The following is a 19,057-nucleotide window of genomic DNA, read 5'->3' as shown; positions in this document are numbered from 1 at the left end:
CTACCATCCTTGCATTTTGAATAGCTGTGATGCCCTGGTAGCAGGAGAGGGAACTCACTCCACATCTAGAACAAGCAGGAAGCAGTCGTGTTGAAGCGCAGCCTTTGAGTTCATTCCTCCATTTTAGGAGACCGCTCCCTGCTATTCCTCGAAGGCAGTAACACAAGATGGCGCTCCTCTTGCACTCAAACTAAAATCGAGGAAGGACTAAGACCACAAAGCCGATTGAGTGTAATGATGGACTAAGTCACATGCTAAGTTTACCTAATGAGCTAAAGTAGCAGCCATTCTGTAATGGCTTTGTTAAGGATACCCTATTGGAATTCTGCTTTCTATACAACCCTCTTTTAACAAATGCCTTTTGCACATATTTGTTATTGGTAACCTTTTCGTCACCCCCTTTTCCTCTAACTACTGCTGGCTGTGTGCAGTCAGAGGCTTCTTGAATGTCTCCCCTTCCTAAAAGGGCCTTGCTCATCCCATAATTCTGGTACCTCCTAGACCCTTGGAATGTGCGGAAAGGAAGGACAAACTAATGACCTTGGTGTCTACAAGGAGGCGGCTATCTTTGAGTGGTGTATTGTTGCCCACCTATTCTCTTTAGGCGACCAGTTTACGCAGCTCCTGGAGTTTTCAAAATTAACCATACTCTTCCCTCTTCCCTTCCTTATTCATCTGTCCTTACCCCCATTCTCTCCCTCTCCCTCCTCTCACACGCCTTGTGAGCGTCTGGTATCCTTGGTCCCTCTCTTCTTCCAATTTGGCCTTTTGGCTCTTTAGTCATGAATCCCCTCTCAAGAACCTCATTAATCTTCAAACTGGCTCCAGCTGGTTTTACTGCATACACTATCATATTCCCCCCTAAACTATCCAAGAATGCTTCCAAGAAATGTAAACATAGGTTACTCAAGTCCCACCCAGAAACCCTCATTTCAGACCCCTACTTCTGCACGAAAACGGGAGAGACCATTATTGACCATATCTTCTACGCTACTAGACATGCCCAGTGGAGGATACCCATGCACCCTCTGCTCAGGATCTCCACATCTACCAAAACCCATCATGGGCTAAGACTATCAAAAGCTCCCTCAATCACTTGCTGAGCTGAGGCAATCATCTACATTTACAGTAATGGAACTGCCCTCTTCCAAGCATCTGAGCGCAACCTAGAACTTCTTTACAAAATATTCCCACTTAACAAAAGTTATGTGACGAATAAAGTTGCCCTCCTGACACACACCCAGCATAACCCTGCAGACATCCCTCTTACTCCTCTGGAGGTTTCTTCCCCACCCCTCCTCACTTACTTGCCCCACCCCTATCCCCACCTCTCCTGTCCTCCCCAGGTAGCCTACCCAACAACATCGCAGATACTTTCCATATGAGTCATCATAATTCTAGGATCCTCTCCATGCCTTGAATGTGAAGAACACTAAATCACACTGCAACGCTACCAACACCTGCACCCATATCTGTTTCTGCTTACTGAACATACCCACAATGTCTACACTGATACTCCCACCACTTTCCTATTGGTCCAAAGGATGACTCTTGTTAATTGTGAACCCCAGAATGCATTACCCAGAATGCCAGGGGCGAACCTTGCCTGATAGGTGAGCGGTGTGCTCCTAGACCTGCTGTTTATTTAAAAGTACTCCCGTGAGTCATGGAGCTGACGAGGTCGTGGACGAAGCACCTGCGCGCCAGTGAGCGGTACCTGACCTGATACGATTTTAGCAACCTACTCAGCAAACCCCTAAAACTAAGTCTGTAATCTCTACTGACGAAGGTTAATGAACCAGAAACACCGGTGTCTAGAGATCAGCACCATCTGCGCCATCTTTGGCAAAACACTCAACAACATTTCTATGAGGCAAACTACCAGAGACTGCATTACCCAGAATGCCCGGGGCGAACCTTGCCTGATAGGTGAACGGTGTGCTCCCAGACCTGCTGTTTATTTAAAAGTACTCCCGTGAGTCATGGAGCTGACGAGCTCGTGGACGAAGCACCTGCGCGCCAGTGAGCGGTACCTGACCTGACACGATTTTGGCAACCTACTCAGCAAACCCCTAAAACTAAGTCTGTAATCTCTACTGACGAAGGTTAATGAACCGGAAACACCGGTGTCTAGAGATCAGCACCATCTGCGCCATCTTTGGCGAAACACTCAACAACATTTTTATACGAGGCGAACTACCAGAGACTGAAATACCCAGAATGCCAGGGGCGAACCTTGCCTGATAGGTGAGCGGTGTGCTCCCAGACCTGCTGTTTATTTAAAAGTACTCCTGTGAGTCATGGAGCTGACGAGCTCGTGGACGAAGCACCTGCGCGCGAGTGAGCGGTACCTGACCTGATACGATTTTGGCAACCTACTCAGCAAACCCCTAAAACTAAGTCTGTAATCTCTACTGACGAAGGTTAATGAACCAGAAACACCGGTGTCTAGAGATCAGCACCATCTGCGCCAACTTTGGCAAAACACTCGACAACATTTCTACGAGGCGAACTACCAGAGACTGCATTACCCAGAATGCCAGGAGCGAACATTTCCCCATCTGTCCCGGAGAACAATTTCCATACCCTAATGCCCGCCCGGCCCTGCAGGGTGAAAGCTACTCTATCTGACAACAATATCTATTCCCTTCTCCTCTCATTCAAAGCTATACACTATGACATCCCAAACAACTTTGGTCAAATTCAAACTATTCCAAACAATTCATACAGAGAACCTAGGCCTAAAACTAGATTTATAAACAAGTCCAACCTTAAGCAAATTCCATTCAAGCACAATTCCTTCATTGGAGTCATACCCCATCTGCAGTGTATGCTACTCAATTGCCGTTCGGCATCTAAACAAGCAGCTGATATTGCTGACCGTATCCTTACACATGATCTTGAATTCATAGTTTTTTACTGAAACATGGTTAAATGTCTCCTCCACACCAACTGTTGACATACTCATGCCCCCTTTATATGACATTATCAGATTAGTTAGACCAATCAGACCAGGTGGAGGTATTGTCTGTATACATTGGGTGCCCCCCCCCCCACTCATTCTCCTCAGCTAAAACATTTGGGTGATAATTAACAGTGACCTCTCCATGAAAGCCCAAATTGCTTCGGTTAAATCGACCTGCTTTCGTCAGCTAAAAAAGGTAAGGAAGATCAGCAGACTCCTTAGTAGGGAAGCACTGACTCAGGCTGTTCTAGCCATGGTAATTTCATATTTAGATTATGCCAACTCTCTACTTCGATATTCCATCGTATCTCACCAGGAGACTGCAACTAGTGCAGAACCTAGGCAGCTAGACTAATATTCCAGCAACCCAGATGGCAACATGTTTCCCTCGTCATGTGGAAGTTACATTGGCTCCCCATCCCACAACGATCTGCTTTCAAAGTGGGCTGCCTGATTTTTAAGTCCTTGTTTGGTCCAAGCCCTAAATTATTCTCCAGCCTTATTCAAAGGCATATACCTATTCACAACCTGTGTTCATCCCATATGCACCTCCTGGCCACACCCACTTACAAACTGAAGCGACAAGGTGGCTGCAGATTTGCAGTGCTGCCAACTGGATTTTGGAATTCTCTTCCACCAAACCTTAGAGCACGTACGGACCTCATGAATTTCAAAAAACCTCTCAAGACCTGGTTATTCACCCAAGCCTGTGGACTAATCCTAAGCATATGACAGATCAATAGGGCTCCAACACATCCTAGATCCAGCACCAAGAAACGAATCGGTGTATGTGTGCTTTACAAGAAAGTTTAACAGAACATAGCATACATCACAATTATCTGTCTGTGAACCAAATTCAAAACATCACTCTCTTCTCATGTGGTTACCTGGGCATCAATATCTTGAATCAGGAAAGATCTAGCTGCAAACTACATTCTTTTTACCATCCTCCAGGAGATAACCTACCATTCGTGAACAAATCATAAAAGCATCAAGACCAATTTCATTACCCACTGTTCCAAGATCTTCCCTGGTGATTTTAGCCTCCACTCGAATGACCTTTGCAATCAAGCAGTAATTAGCCTAAAACCTTCCTAACTGACCTTAAACTGGTCCAGATCTGTGATAGTCCTACCCACAACTTGGGATCGACCTTAGATATAATCGTCTCCAAGACCAACAACATTCAACTTGAATCAATTGTCCCTTGTGACTGGCCAGACCACCATCACATCACCTTCCACATCACATAATCAATGTCCTCTAAAAAGGCACAAATTTAAAACCTAGTCACTGGAAAAAGGAATATTAGAAACATTAACCTGCTTGAACTGATATCTATTAGCAACCACATGCTAAACTCTGTGGATGATATGTCAGATGTCCAGGGCCTTACAGATCATTACCACAATTCAATGACAAACATTTTAGATGATATAGAACCTCTCCAGCTAATAGAGTGCCCACCAAAGACTCTCAGCCTTTGTTCAATGGCAGCCTGAATACAGATAGACACAATCTAAGACTGGCAGAATGCTCATGGAGAGTCGCCCCTTCTCTTGATCACCTCAAGCACCTAAGATCATAGAGAAGTATATACAATAAATGCTTTTGTATCGGTAAAGCTGACTTCTTTAGGAAACAGTTAGACGATGCCAGGAACCTACCTAAAAAATTGTTTGAAGTTGTCAAATCACTATCTAACAGGCCAACCAACCCTCTACCTGGATCTATCAGGCTACCTAACTGCAAAGAACTGGCCTCCTTCTTCCTTGGAAAGACGGGAAAGATTGAAAGTGAATTACGTTCTAAAATGACCTTCCTTTCGGTGCTTTCCCACATCAGCCCTCCCCACCCTTGGGTTTGGAGCGTCCTGGTGTCAAGCCCAAATACAATGCTGCATGGAGTTCATTCAAATCCATTGATGAAACTACCATTCTAAAAATCCTATCAAAACTGAAACCCTCCAACCACTTCACCTCCCTGCTCCACGCAAATCTCTTCAAGGAGATTAAAACCGCTCTTCTTCCACTCTGGATCAAAATAGTAATTTTACTACAAGAGTCTATACCATACTACCTCAAATCGGGAGAGATATGCCCAATTCTCATGAAACCCTTGGTGATCACAATAGCTTAAATAATTCCCACCCTATCTCCAACACCCTGACGTTTTCAAAGCTCCTCAAAAACTTCAACTATGCAATCACACCGATCATTTTCAGCTCCTGGACAAATATCAATCTGGCTACCGTCAGGGCCACAGCACTGAATCGGCCTTATTCACATAATTGATGACGTGCTGCAAATGCGTTATCATTATGAATCCTGACTGCTAATCCCTCTCAACCTCTCATCAGCATTCGATACAGTCAAACATGACAACCTCCATGATTTGGTCCTGTCCTAGACTGGTTTGCATCCTTCCTCCACAATAGAGCTCAAATCTGGACCCTTAATACCTCGATCCCTGTCCTTTCCGTCAAGCCTTGTCCTTGGTCGGATCACTTTCTCATCTCTTTCTCACTGGATCTAAGTCTTTCTTCCACTACCCCACTCCCCAAACATACTTGGGCGAGGAATTGGAACAGAGCCGATATTTCTGCCCTCTGTTCCTCTCTCTCTGCTTCTAACCCTATCCTGGCCAATCTCACGCCGTCCAGGCAGTTGGATGCTCTTGGCAGCTACCTCCTGAGGGCTTGCAATCAGGTTGCCCCTTTGAAGCATGTAACAGTTAAGCGCGGCCACGATGCGAACAAATGGTTCTCTCCTGCACTTAAGGCAAAAAAACTCGAGACTCGCCAAGCGTGGAGAGCCTGGAGACGCGCTTATTGTCCCCTCCTAAAATCCTGTTACATGCTTACTCTAAAAGAATACAAAAAGGACATTCTCCTTGCCAAAACAGCGTATTTCTCTGGGAGAGTCCTTGATGCTGAGAACCATTCCAGGGAGATATTCTCTATAGTTCGGGAACTGTCTTCATCTGACAGGGCTTCTTCCAAAGTTCCTCCCTCCCAGCTGTTGTGCAGCTCTCTCAACGATTTCTTCGTTGAGAAGGTTGCCCTCATTAAGGCCGGGATTCCGCCTCCATCCTCTACCTTTTGTGACCCCCAGCCTCCCCCTCCTGTCTCCCGTCTGACTCACCTGCCTCCCTTAACTAGAGACTCCTTCCTTTCTCTACTGACTCGCGTCAAATCTGGCTCCATTGTGGACGTTGCTCCAGCGCATATTCTTTGCAGGATCTTTACCAGCTGCTATCTCCCCCCCTCACCTTCCTTAACGATTCCCTTGACCAGGGGATCGTCCCAGCCTCTCACAAAACTGCCATTGTCATTCCTCTTTTAAAAAAACCAGGAGCTGACCCTACCTCTCCTTCCAACTATCGTCCGATTTCCCTCCTCCCCTTTCTGGCAAAGGCCCTGGAGGCCCATGTTACTCAGGTCCTAGGTGCCTTCATTGAGGAAAGCGGGGGATTTGCTTCCCGGCAGGCCGGCTTTCACCCACGGCACTCCACCGAGAAGGTGGTTATTTCTGTGATGGACGACCTCAGAGAGGGGCTTGATACCAATATGCCCCAGGCCTTGGTCCTTTTAGATCTCTCCGCCGCCTTTGACACGGTTGATCATTCCATCCTTCTCACCCGTGTCAGGGCGGCGGGCATCGAGGGTCCTGCTTTGGCCTGGATCAGCTCCTTTCTGAGAGATCGCTCCCAGGCTGTTCACCTGGCAGAATTCATCGCCCCCCTCACTCAGTCCGGTGTGGTGTTCCCCAGAGTTCTTCCCTTTCTGCATTATTATTTATCCTATATATCTATCCTCTTATTTCTGCACTTCAAAACATGGAGGTCACCGTATACAATTACGCTGATGACCTCCAACTCATCTTCCACCAGTCACATTCCTCTACCAGTATACTCAACTTCCAGTCGGTCATGCTGTTCATCAGCGATTGGATGAACGGCAACCATCTGAAACTAAATCCGGACAAGACGGAACTTGTTGTTACTGGTAGCACCCCTAGTCCCTGGTCCCCCAGTTTCTGGCCCCCTTCTCTGGGTACTTCCCCCACTCCCTCTCTCTCCGTAAAAACTCTAGGGATCTCACTAAACAAGCACCTCACCCCCCACACTCAGATCAATTCTGTTGTCTCTTCTTGTTTCTTTGCCCTTCACACTATACGCAAAATCTCCCAGTTCTTCTCTGTTCCTGCCTTCAAACTTATCCTGATGGCGATGGTTCTGTCCCGGCTGGACTATGGGAACATTGTATATAATGGAGCTCCCGCCTATGCTTTCCACCGTCCCCAGTTAGTCCAGAATCAGGCCGCTCGCCTGATCCATGGCCTACCCAGATTCCATCACGTCACCCCCCTTCTCCAATCCCTACATTGGCTCCCTATTAAAGAGCGGGCTCTCTTTAAATTGGGATGCACTACTTTTCAGGCCTTGGCGGGGACTGCCCCTGACTTCATCTCCTCCGCCATCAGTGCTTATTGCCCCAACAGAGAACTCCGCTCCTCTACTAAATTTTTGCTCTCTGTCCCCCGGTTTAAGAAAAAGAAATCTGGCGGCCTGAAATTCAGGGTTCTTGCCCCTACTTTTTGGAACTCTCTCCCCTTCCACATTAGATCTATTCCCTCCTATTCTGATTTCCGTAGAGCACTTAAGACTTTTCTTTTCTCCCGTGCTTTTCCATCCTAGCATCTTGTTTCCCCTACTACTTACCTCTGGCTAAGCGTCCTCCTAGCGCCATGCAACCGCATGGTATAAGTGCGCTATATAAATTGTTGTAAATTCAAAATTCAAAGAATAAAGATTACTACTCCCTATCTAACCCTAAACCTGTCACACTAAGTGTTCCGCAGGGGTCCTCGCTATCACCCACTCTCTTCAACCTGTTCAGGGAACTGTTAACTGAAATTCTGAATGCATTCAACATCAAGTATCACATGCACCCAACTTTACCTTGAAACCACCTCTCCTGAAGATATGCTATCTTAATGCAACTTTACAAAAAACTCAGAATTGGTTGACCTGCAACCACCTCAAACTAAATACTCTCAAAACAGAATTCCTCATAATTTCAACCCCCAAATATTCGCTAGACATTGTGAAATAGTTGAAACATCTAACAGCCCTCAATTTCATCCCACGGGTCATTGACGCCACAAAATCATGGGGAATAACACTTGACAAGAATTTGAACATGCTGGAACACATCAGCACAGCTACCGGAGTAGCTAACTTCCAAATGAGCATTGTAAGGAAAATTAAACCCTTCCTCCCCTTCTAGGACTTCAAGTCAGTAATTCAAGCCCTAGTTATCTCCAGACTGGACTATGGAAATACATCCCGTTTGGGATACCAAGATCAAAGTGGGGAGAGAATGTGGCCAAACGGCTAGGGCAGTTGACCTCGGAGCTGGGGAACAGGGTTTGAGTCTCGGCAGGGACGCTCAACATTCTGTGATTCTGGGCAAATCACTTAATCCTCCTGTGCCTAACAAAAATGAATGTGTCCGTCTGTAACGTAACTGGTGCTCATGTAAAGCAATCTGATTCCTTCGGGTCTATTTCGCACTATATAACACCCCCCCTGGGTCTTGAGGTAGATCCTCACCCCATCCTCGTACCACTACTACACATACTTTTGATTTTGACTGTTATTATTGCTTATCATTGTATTCTTTGCTTACCTCTTGCATCCTGTTCATGTGTAGAGCACTCTGATACCCTCATAGGTCATGTTTGCGCAATATATAGTTGTCAATAAATAAATCAAATTGCTCCTCAATGCTTGCCGAGTACTAATAGGTAAGCCTTGCTACATGACAAACATTCCCTGAGTTCCCTATTATGATTATTGTCTCTATTTTGGTCATTCTTTACACTCCATGGAATATTCCCTTTTAATTTCATGGTAGCACTTGCCCATTATTTCATCTCTCCATGTCATCATATCCTACTTTACTTCTAGCCCGATTTTTCATGAACCTTGTTACCTCTTTCTACCTGAAGTCTCTTAACCTCAAATTTTCACCCTTATTCACATTTTCCTAACCTCTCCCCTATGGTTTTCAATGAGGCCGAATCTCCTACACTTTCTGCCTTCATCCTTTGTCTCTTTCCCCATGACATTTAGCTGGCCTGTGATCTTTGCGTTTGCCATCCTCTTTTCCTGCATGTATCTAATTGACTAGACCTTGCCGAAATGTTCCTTACACTGGAACATTCATACATAATTTCCGGTGTTTCTCATTATGCTATGACAAAAGCAAGAGATTAGGTCATGTTGTGCAATTATGATTTTGTTTCGGGTAAAAATAGGAACAATGTGTACAAACAGAATGTGAGGAACTGTTCACATTTCATATGATTTTTCTTTTTTTTTACTTTCTGACTCCTATATTTACTTCTCAGGTTTATGTAAGGGGTTAACTGGATTCTGCTAATTGTTCTTTTGTACAGTGCATTAATATGCTTTTGACAGATATGGAGATAATATTGATTTTATATGTTTTTGTGAGAGTCGTATCACAAAAGGCATTAAAACATATTTTCAATTAAATGTATCACATGTGATGTTTATATGTATAAGAAAGCAAAGTATATTTAATTCAAGTATATTTACTCATTAAACAATGGTATATTATTGATAGTGCCTTTAGGAGAATATCTTTGTGGACGTCCAACACAGAAAAAACACATCAAATATATGATTTGGACTATTGTCGCTTGTTTGTTGTATCAGAGATCAGGGTAATAAAGGGGCATCATTTCTTGTTATGGTTAATTCTAACCCCTGTCTACTTGTCATTTAAGGGGGATTGGTTTAATGAGTTTTGGGGTAAATTGTGATAACTCCTACTTAGCTGAGTTGTGATTTATAATAATGTGTCCCATTGGTCAGAAGTGACCTCCTGCTTGACCCAGAGAACTTCGAATAAGTATTTGAGAGGGGCAGAGCCATACAGATCTGCTGCTTGAAGCTTACTGAAGCCAGAAGTGCACTGCTGATAAGTTTTGCTGTGCAAAGATTTCTAACGCTTGACTTCTGAAGACTGCACCAACTGAAACTGCAGCCCTGGGGATTACCTTGCTACAGAAGGACTAAAGAGTGGACTCCCTGCAAGCTACACGTTAACAGAGCTCACCTGGACATCCCCACAAAGAATTCCAAGCCTGGAGTACCAGTGGATTTATAAGTGTTTTGTTCAAGTGGATTGCGGAATTGAAATTTCACACTTTCAAGTACCCTCTTGGAGATTCCAGAACCTTGGATTGTGGGTTGGATACTTTGGTATCCGCAAGCAGAACCTCAGGAAGGAGATCTAACTGGACCCCACCTGCTGGAGAAGGCCGCAAAACACATTTGGTGTAATTCTCCAGAACAATTTCTAAAGGTGTCCCTGTCAGAGAAAACGAAATGACTAAAAGGGGCACTGCTGGTTTCTAAGCACTAGAAAGTGCCTAATCTTTAAAAATTCATATATCTGGTTCCCTACAGTGGATCTTTTCGTTTTCATGTCATTTAAAAGATACAAATATTACCTATTTTTAGAAATTGGTGTTGGATTTTTATTTTGTGTTGTGTCTTGATTATTTACTGAAATGGTGTTTTTAGATGCTTTATATACCAGTCTTTGAAGTTAAGCCTGTCTGCTCGCAGCCACGTTACCAAGGGTTGAACATAAGAATAATTTTCTAAGACCTATGTTGGGTCCTACCATGTGATAGTGGCCTTATTGCCAGTGGCAGACCTACATTTGCCCCTACCAATAACTAAGCATGGGCGAATTTTGCGAATCTCGCGTTCGCGAATTTTGCGGATTTGCGAACTCGCAATCCGCAAAATCCGCGAATTCTCGCGAATTTGCGGATTTTTTTTTTTGTGTGTTCGCGCGGGTTTCTGCCAGTTCGCGAGGGTTTTGTACAATTTCGCAAAACGCGAACTTACCTGTCGGGTCGCAAGTTTCGCGAACTTGTTGTTTCTACGTGTCCAGCCTGTTTGGGACACTCTTCTTCATCACTGCCACTCTCTGTCACCACTGCCACTCTCTGACTACTCATGCCACCCTCTGGCCCACCCATGCCACCCTCTGTTTCATCACAGCACCCTCTGGTTGTCCAGTCAGTGTACATTATTGTGGCAACGCAAGCACACCTTCCCTGCCTCAAGTGACCTGAATTAATTTGGGGCTGATTAATGTGTCACAGAATATTTTTTTAGCTGGCACCTGCTTCCTTAGTGCTTCCTGATTAGTGATCTTTTGCACTTGCTAAGTGCTTTCATTGTTGCAAAATTAGTTACAACACCTGCCTTGCCCCAACTGACAATAATGAATTAGGGGCTGATTAATGGATTTGAACCTCCAGCCTGGCTACTGCTTGTCTCCCTTAGCTGTAATTCAGGACCTTTGTGGCATATGTGTAACTATTCTGAGGTTCAGAGCAGGGTCACATAATAGTTGCAACTGGCAACTGAACTCTAGAGGGGCCCCTCAGGAAGCACTACAGGAAATGGCTACTAATGATGAGCCTGAACTTTTGAACCTGGTAAGTAGTTTCAGTTTTGCTAAGATCGTATTTCTGCAATTTTGCGCTTATTCGCGGGGCGCGAAGTTGTACTGGGAAGCCGCGAACTCACGCGAACAGTGCGAGCAAGCCATGAAATCCGCTGCTCGCGGATTTGCGGATTTTGCGGGAGATTCGCGAATCTCGTGGATTGCGAATTTACCGAAAATCTGCAAAATCCGCGAGCGAAACGGATTTTCCGCCCATGCTTACCAATAACCCACTTTCCAATATTTGGTGATCAGCGGTGTGGATGAGGACTTGTGTTTAAAAGTACAGCTTTCAGTAAATTAAAATTATACAAATCCTCTAAATTGCCTTAGAACAAAACTTTTGAGTTTGATTTTTGGAATTTGGACTAAACTGTTTTGAATCCATTGTTTTGATTTTTCCAAATTGTTCTAAGTCTGTTGTCCCTAGTTTTTGTAACCCAAAACTAGGGTAACCATGGAGCTGGACCTGGCTAAACTGTTCCAGTTCAAGATGGCTGATCTTAGGGTACAGTGTAGGCTTAGGGGGCTGCCTGCTTCCAAGAAGCTTAGGAATTCAGGGTTGAGCGTCTTTAGAGAAGCCTTTTAAAGAAGCAAAGGACAATGTGCTTGACTATGTGCTAGGCCTAAGATCTAGGATGGCAGAGTACATGTACAAGGCAAACAGGAAACTGGAGGACAGCCTGGAGCTCATGAAGCACTGGTATGATCAAAAGGCTACTATGCCTGAGTATACTCCCGCACAGTTGGTGTGGGTGTTGGAGCCTGTGGCTCCCAGTGCTCTCCATAACAATGGAGTGGGCCCTATTCAATCTTAGAAAAGAAAGGTGAGGTTACCTATTTGGTTGACCTTGGCATCCCAAGGAACCCTCACAGGGTCCTGTGTGTGATTACATTGAAAACCCACCATGACAGGGCAGACATGACCATGTTACTGGTCACTGATGAGGGTGTGGAGGAAGAAACTGAGCCTGTGCCCGACCTCCTCTCCACTAAAGTGCAAGATGGGTCAGTGGAGAGAGTTGTACTCTCTCCCAAATTGACAGACCAGCTGCACAGAGACTGTAAGCAGGTGCTGGAGCAGTTTGCTGGCCTGTTCTCTTTGACCCCAGGCATCACTGAGTGGTGTGTTCACCACATTGACACTGGTGACAGCCTACCTGTCAAAAATAAACTGTACAGATTTTCAGACAATGTCAGAGCCAGCATTAAAGATGAGGTTGCTAAAATACTGGAACTGGGGGTAATTGAACCATCTGAGAGTCCATGGGCCAGTCCAGTGGTGCTGGTATCTAAACCTAATCCTCAGGAGGGACCCAAGGAGTTAAGGTTCTGTGTGGACTACAGAGGTTTGAATTCAGTCACAAAGACTGACACTCACCCTATACCTATAGCTGATGAGCTCATTGATAGGTTAGGGGCTGCTAAGTACCCGAGTACATTTGATTTGACTTCAGGTTACTGGCAGATTGCTGAATAGAAACAAGAACTACCCTGCCAGGGTGAATTTCAAGGTCCCGTGGGGATCCTTACAATCAGATGGGAGGTGACAAAAGATACGCATCAGAGCCGACAATACATCATACAAAATCAATTGACCTTTTTTGTGAAAATATATATGATTTATTTGATATTTGTTAGGTTTGAGTTCATATAGAAAGTTCATATAGGTGCTTTAGAAAAATATATACATTAATTTAGACTCTTACATTATACATAAGGTGGAGAAAAAAAACATGATGTTTCTGGTTTCGAATAGAATCACAGTTAACGTTAAGCAGAAGGCATACATTCAGGTCCCACACACTCCCACAATCATCCACTAAAAGATACACTCACTCTCAACCTCACTCACTACAATAATTATACAATCACACCCATAAAATTCATAAAGGTACATCAAGGCCTGCAGAAGAAATATCTTGTGGCTGCTAGGACTGAAGTTACAATATGGAGGCAAGACGATGCAGATAAAAGTGGTTTAGCAAAGACTACACTTAGGGCCATCCATATGAGTCACGCCAACGCGCGTTTCGATGCAGAGCCTATTTAGGCTGCACCTTCATCAGGGTAAGGAGGACCAGGGGTCGGGACACACACACACACATTTGACGCTGAGTAGAAGAAGCGTGGTAGTGGTTTCATCAGCATAAATGAGAGTTTCCTGCATCAATAAAGGAGGATTCTCTAAGGGGGAAGGGTGTCTGTTTTCGCGGGTCTGGCTTTTAGGTTTCTAAATGGCTCAGGACTCGAGGGTCAAGGATCAGGTAAGGGGTCCTGGTAGGAAGCAGAGAACGATATCAGGAGGGTTATGCTACATAGGGGTCCTTCTTTAGTGTTAGACGTTCTTCCTATCAAATGGAGTCTTTCAGGAATACGAACAGTACTCTGGGGTGAGCAAATCAGAGGCCAAGAGGCTCGCTGAATCTGGACAGGAAGGTTCTCTTGTCCCAGGTATTCAATGGTGATGGCGCCTCGAGTGGATCAGACCTTCGAGGATCCAGCGTCAAAATAGTTTCCCGTCGGGTGCGGGATACAGATAGGATCAGGGGGGAACAGGGGATAGCCCCCAGGTCTTCAAGGATGAAGGCGCCTTGGATGGATCAAACCTTCAAGGGTCCGGCACCGGAGTAGTTTCCTGTCTGGTGCGCGATACAGACGGGATCAGGGGGGAGCAGGGGATAGCCTGAAATTGTTGGGATTAGCACAGACCGCGGGGCGGCGTCCTCTCTCGAACGGGAAAGAAGCAGCTTGCCCTCACTGAAGGAGCAAAGGAGAGGTCAGCATTCTCCACACCAGAGGGACATTATCAGTTTAAGGTTATGCCCTTTGGAATAAAGAATACCCTGCCACCTTCCAAAGGTTGGTGAACAGGGTCTTGTCTGGGGTGGAACAGTTCAGTGCAGCTAACCTGGATGATATAGCTGTATACAGTTCTACCTGGGGTAATCACTTAAATCACACAATGGAAGTGTTTCAGGCCATGCAGCAAGCAGGCCTTACTATTAAGGCAAGCAAGTGCCAAATACGCTGTTATGGGTGAGTACAGATATTATTTGACTGTAGCTGTTAACCACTAGATAACTAGATATCTTCATACCAGCCTCCTCCCCATTTTTAATTACAGATGGGAATGCACATGGCACCTAATCGTAGGAACACCCAGCAGAATCTAGCAGGTAAGCCTAATCTATGTATGGTCAACTCTGAGACCTCACAATGATTTTATTGCGCACCACCGTGACCCTTCCATCTACCCCACAGGTGTGTGACTTAGACACCACACCACCTCAATTTGGAAATACCATGGGATTATGCAATCCTGTAAGAATAAAAGAATGGCAATAACCCCTATGATGTTACAATGTTACAATTCTAGTGTCATTACAATGTTACAGCTCAAGTGTCAGTATAAATGCATTGCAAAACATGAAAAGTTTAAAGCAATAACATCTCAATGACATGAGATAGATACATTGTACGAATAGGATGTTTTGGAATTGAATTTACTGCATAAGTATGGACTATATATGTAAAAACAGGATCTTGAAACATATTGACATATGAAGTATTTGTCGATTTTAAGGACATTTAGTCTTTATATTTTAAATATTGTATATAGATATATGTTGTTTATAATTGGTCTGTCACAAAAAGTTTGTATATATTTTGATTCACATAATATGTCCGTTTAGTAGTGTCAACCTCATACCAACATGTGTGTTCTTTACATTACCTACATAACGAACTGACACTTACGCTTCTTACGTGATTCCGAGATGGGATCTGTAAGCGAATCTAGAAGCTTAACTGGCTCTAACCTATAATCGCCCATATTAGATTGTTACATCACATAGTATGAACAGGTAGATGTAACCAATAGGAAGCTTCGTTACTTTACGGCAAACCAACCAATTGAATTGGCTAACTCTTTGATTTGAATCCTGGCGCGAATCCAAATAGTTTAAAAACGCCGCCCACAGAGCGCACGGTCTCTATCGTCTGCATACATGGGTGCAGTCTGAAGCGCTTTCTCAACGAGGAGAGAGGTGAGAGAGACTCCATACGCCCGAGTTACGGCTAAAACTATAGAACGACTGAATCATACTCTGGGAACGGTTATACCGTTTGTTCGTTAATAATGACTATCTGTTAAAAGCCCACAATGAGGAGAGAATACTATTATCTACCTGTTTTATCTTTTTTCAACAGATTACTATTCTCGCCGACCTTGCAGCTGTTAAAAATTTAGCTGCATGAATCATTCTACTATTGTGTGGTAATAGTAAAGTTACCAATCATTTATCGGTAAGGTTTGGTCTACTGCCACATCCGTCTAGAATGCATATATTAAGTTGCGAACTAGAGTAAAAATGGTCTTGTGCGGTTCTATTAGCTAATAAATATGTCCTTTTTGCTCCGGTCCTCTCTGTAGGAATATGTTCATAAAAGACTTTACTGAATCATTACCTACCTAAATCGCTATCTCTGCAACCCAAAGAGAGAGAAGGAAAATAATATTGGCATAAATCTGTGAAAATAATTGGTACGTTTTTTTGAATCTGCAATAATATTATACTCCGGTGTGAATAAATTATAATATGCTACTTTAGCAAGGGTTCTAGGAGCTGCCTTTTCATCTGTCCCCTTAATATTGTTTCACATCGAATAGTGACTTTAAAACAATTTGCAAACAGATGATATATTGAAAAATGCAACCATAGCATAACTTGTGTAACACTCTCGCTGTACAACATATGCCTTGGTGTTGGAGACATAAAATAGCAATAGGAATTACATGTACTTCAACATTTTAAACATGCTATGAGGAAATTTAAACTTGATGAATCTAGCATCTATGATGTAGGTCAAAGCATAACTGTATAACATGTAAATAATTCTTCTACAGCCTATCTTGCCATTCATGTGCAAAATAAATTAACCGGCATCAACTGCGCATTGGAGATTATATGAACCCTTTGGAATTTTGCTGTATGCAAGCCTGTATTTTCACATGGTAAGATGACTACATGCAATAAGTAAAATGCGTGTTTATTTAGGTATATACGGCATCTCTCTGCATGGTTGATAACATCCCCACATAAACCATACTCTTTGTGGAAAGATTTTTTAACAGCATCATCTGCTAAGAAAAATAGACCACTCTTAGATCCACTCTAGAGATAATGGGGCACATGCATCAACTTATTTAGGAAGTGCAAACGGTGCGAATCGGTAAATTCGGCCGTTTGCACTTCCTAAATATGTGTTTGGGATGCATCAAGCATTTTTGAGTAATTCGGTATTTTTACCGAATTCCAAAAATGCGATTGCTTTTAAGGAATTGCAAATTTGCGATTCCTTAAAAGCTATGCATCATTTAAAAAAAAATTGCGATTATTCAAATTGGAAGTGCAAATTACCACGAGGTTCAACCTCGTGGTAATTTGCGAAATTGTTTAAAAATGCTTAAAAATGCATTTTTTAAACTGTCCAGTTACAGACACACATGTCCTTAGGACATGTGTGTGTGAAACATGCACTTTCAAATGCATTTCAGGGGTGCAGGGGGGGGTCCTTTGGACCCCCCCCTGCACCCATGAAATTTTCTAAGTGCCACTCGCAATTTGCTACTGCCTTCCAATTGACTACATTGATTCCTATGGGCCTCTAGGCCCATAGGAATCAATGTAATGCCATTCCTTAATTGCACTTCGCAATTAAGGAATCGCAATTTCCGAAAATTAAGAAATCCTAAAAACTTTTAGGATTTCTTGATGCATAGCATTTTGCATTACCTAAATAGCGATTCCTTAATTTTCGCTATTTAAGAAATGCAAAATCCTAGATTGATGCATGTGGGGGAAGATGTATACCAATGCAATTCGGTCATTGATGTATATTAGAGTACGAGGTTGCCACAACACAGGGTTTTAAATGGTGTTTTTATGTAATGTGTAATCTGTGTAAATTATGTATATATAGACTTCAGTCTATGTCAATGGTTAATTATGCAAGTTGTGGAAATATGAACTGTATATATATAATATGGCGATTTGAACCTTGGAGATATAATTAAATAAATGACAGAAAGTTACAGTGGAAAGACATTTAAGTAAATACAATTTAAGATGTAATCATCCTATAGTCATTCAAATATTATCTTGTTATATATTGTTTCTGATTATATGTTTATTTGATTATGTGTTCATTTTAGTGCAATAGACGGCTACCTGACGAAGGCACGTTTGCCGAAACGCGCGTAGTTTGGTTTGACACCTGCCGCACTGCCCCCATCATCTTTTTTGTCTCATGTATTTTGGATATATACATTTGTAACAATGTCATAATGTGTAAATATATATAAAACGAAAATATTTATAAATAAAAATTATATTTTGATAACTATTTTGTGTATATCTATGGACTTTTGATAGGGTGATACATTTATTGGTTTTTCTGTCTATCTCACTGTAACATGAATAGTAATGTGAAATATATACCTAGCTAAACTTTTTTCTAAATAACAATACTAAAAGGTGAAGGTTAAAAATATTTATAAAAATAGGCCTCTAACACTAATCATTCCAAGATTAATCACCAGAGACATAGCTCAAAAAGTTAATGCGCTTGTGGCAAAATGACTATGAAAAATATGTGTAAATCTTTTCCTAAGTATCTTTAACCTAAAGACTGATGTTTTGCTGATCGAATACCCGAAGGAATACTCTTACAAGTAAGTATGAAGCAATTCAAGCAACAAACGTTCGGAAGCACTTACACTGTACAATATGTCTGAATCACTGTGAAAATGGCCTCCAAAACTCAGTAGATCTGTGATTAATCCAACGAGGCAACTCAAGTAGGAATCGAAAACAGCCTACTGTAATTGAACTTTGTGATAGTCAACAGAATAGACCAAAAGAATAACACAAATAAACTCCTACAAATGTTTAAGAAGATTCATAATTAAAACAGAACAGATAAAACCCACAAAGTGAATGAGTGAACAATGATCTGACTACCTTTCTATAGGAATGAACATGAATGGTGTAAAATCATAGCAAATGTTCAATGTCCGTGAAAAATTATATTGTGGGGTGAAATATACAGGTTTATTACCAAGTTAAGTCGGAAGCTTCTCATCATGAATATCTTTACACGATTCAAACTATTTTAGTATAACTATTGACAGTTGTCTACTTCTGGAAAGGGTCAATTTAGTATGCACTTGCACTTTTATGTTTCCCCCTACTTTTAGGTACTTCTGAGAGGGTTCGATCTAGTATGCACTTGCACTTTATATAAATTGACAAATTATCCTGAAAGGAAAATTGGAAGTGGTACCTCGCTGATTCATGGTGCACTTGTTCTCAAGAGGATGATTTTTAATGTATCAATAAGTGGAATCTACATTTTATGTATTTTTAAAATCGTTGTTATATTTTTAAGAATTTCATTGATGATTCTTTGAATCGAATAAAGATTTGAATTAATTATAAATAATTTAGGGACTAAAACAAACAGTATTT

This window comes from Lissotriton vulgaris, chromosome 1_1 (genome assembly GCF_964263255.1).
Source record: "Lissotriton vulgaris chromosome 1_1, aLisVul1.2, whole genome shotgun sequence".
Lineage (NCBI taxonomy): Eukaryota > Metazoa > Chordata > Amphibia > Caudata > Salamandridae > Lissotriton > Lissotriton vulgaris.
This window is presented reverse-complemented; position numbering follows the sequence as displayed.